At 52.2% G+C, this 2,357-nt stretch overlaps 1 pseudogene across 1 annotated transcript; it reads left to right on the top strand.

The window, feature by feature from the left end:
- Nucleotides 1-679: 679 nt before the first annotated feature.
- On the top strand, nt 680-1,695 carry LOC111534753 (annotated as a pseudogene). Its single transcript, XR_002729199.2, has one exon. The product of XR_002729199.2 is annotated as an uncharacterized LOC111534753 (transcript).
- Nucleotides 1,696-2,357: the final 662 nt, after the last annotated feature.

Here is a 2,357-nt window from a genome sequence, read left to right as displayed (position 1 = left end):
TGTAGAAATTGTAGAGAGCGTGGAATTGGCACTGTGGACCCTGGCCCCGATTTAGAAAGACATCTGCTGAGGAAGTTGTTCAGGTGGGCAGTGAGGGCATTGTGCTTTGGAAAGATGCTCAGGCTGCACTAGGAAGCCCCCTGGCTTGGGGAGAGACTCCAGGAGACCCTGCCAGGGAGCATTTGACAGTGGATTCGAGTGACGCAGGGGGGACTTGAACTGTGATCTCTGTCGTGGGAACCCGGAGGAGGTCGATGGCATTTGCGGTTGATGTGCGAAGGAGAGAGAGAAGAACCAGAAAGGCTGCTTGCTGGGGGGAAGTGTCGTGTCCGCTCCTCCGCTTCTTTTCCCTTTTCTTCTCCGCTTAGGAGTGGTTTATGGTTCCTTTTGTTTTATTCTTTTATTTGTACACTGGCATTGGAGTTTGTTTTTTTGGCCTTTTTTTCTTTTGTTTTTTGGGAAAAAGTCTTGCTCTGTCACCCAGGCTGGAGTGCAGTAGCTCGACCTTAGCTTACTGCAACCTCCACCTCCTGGGTTCAAAGGGTTCTCTTGCCTCAGCCTCCTAAGTAGCTGGGATTACAGGTGTGCACCACCATGCCCAGCTAATTTTTCTATTTTTAGTAGAAACGGGGTTTGGCCATGTTGGCCAGGCTGGTCTCAAACTCCTGACCTCAGGTGATCCACCTGCCTTGGCCTCCCAAAATATTGGGATTACAGGCGTGAGCCGCCGCGCCCAGCCAGAGTTTCCTTTTAGAAACAACAGTCTAAGAACAAGATAGTATAATCCTGTCTTTTTGGTACACAGAGTAAAGAGGACAAATAGGTGAAAGGATAAATGAAAGGCTGGAATCCCACTTCCCCCGCTGTCCCAGGGCATTGGATATTGACGGATAGGAGGAAGCAAACCACTCACAGAGCCAGGAAGAAATGAATGCGTTGGTATTGCCAGGAGAAGAGGCCGGCCCGGCTAAAATATGCTATGACCATAGCCAGGAGGTACTGATGGAGAGAAAGGAACACAGAAAGGGAGAGGTCACATCTTGGAAGAGGAAGATTGTGGAGAGGGGGAATGAGGGTCTGGGGAAAGGCTGCACCTCAGAGAAGGGACCTCAGTGTTGGGGTAGGTGTACTCATTTGGAAATGGTGGGGTGGAGGGATATTCGAAGATCGGATGCAAATCCGAGAAGCCGGAGGAAGGGTTTTCGGTGATGCTCCCAGGATGGTGGGTTCTGATTGGATCTTTGGAGGGGGTGTGTCTAGGTGGGCTGGTTCCGGAGGGTCTTTTGTGTGTGGGGCAGAGAACTGTCCCAAAGAGCAGAGAGTAGAGGGGCCAGGAGCTTCAGGGCTGCGCCAGACTGTGGCCCAGGGCTCAGATCCCAGAGGACCCATAGGAGAGGCAGGGACTATTCATTCACTTGGCAAGAGACCAAGAGAGTCCTGAGGGAGATGCTGACATCATAAAAAGACCAAGAATAGCCGGGAGTGGCGGCTCGAGCCTGTGGTGCCATTACTTTGAGTGGTGGAGACAGGAGGATCATGTGAGCCCAGTGGTTCGAGAACAACCTGGGCAACATAGACCCTGTTTCTACAAAGATTTCAAAAATTTGTTGAGCATGGTAGCATGTGCTAGTCCCAGCTCCTCAGGAGACTGAGGCAAGAGGATTGCTTGAGCCCAGGAATTAGAGGCTTCAGTGAGCTGTGATCATGCCATTGCACTCCATCCTGGGGAGCAGAGCTAGACTCTGTCTCAGACAAAAAAAAAAAAAAAGTGTGGGGTGGCCGGGCGTGGTAGGTCAAGCCTATAATCCCGGCACTTTGGGAGGCCAAGACGGGCAGATCACGAGGTCAGGAGATCGAGACCATCTTGGCTAACACGGTGAAACCCCGTCTCTACTAAAAAATACAAAAAACTAGCTGGGTGAGGTGGCAGGCACCTGTAGTCCCAGCTACTCGGGAGGCTGAGGAAGGAGAATGGCGTAAACCCGGGAGGCGGAGCTTGCAGTGAGCTGAGATCCGGCCACTGCACTCCAGCCTGGGCGACAGAGCCAGACTCCATCTTACAAAAAAAAAAATGTGGGTGCCAAGACTCAAGACTGTGGTAGCTGGTCGGGCACAGTGGCTGAAGTCTGTAATCTCAGCACTTTGGGAGGCCAAGGTGGGTGGATCACGTGAGGTCAGGCGTTCAGGACCAACCTGGCCAACGTGGCAAAACCCCGTCTCTACTAAAAACACAAAAATTAGCCAGGCGTGGTGGTTCACGTCTGTAATCCCAGCTGTTTGGAGGCTGAGGCAGGAGAATCACTTGAACCCGGGAGGCGTCGGCTGCCGGGAGTCAAGATCAAGACACTGCCCTTCAA

The sequence above is a fragment of the Piliocolobus tephrosceles genome, unplaced genomic scaffold (assembly GCF_002776525.5).
Source record: "Piliocolobus tephrosceles isolate RC106 unplaced genomic scaffold, ASM277652v3 unscaffolded_39681, whole genome shotgun sequence".
NCBI classification, from domain to species: domain Eukaryota; kingdom Metazoa; phylum Chordata; class Mammalia; order Primates; family Cercopithecidae; genus Piliocolobus; species Piliocolobus tephrosceles.
Note: the sequence above shows the minus strand (reverse complement) of the source record. Positions and strands in the feature narration are given on the sequence as shown.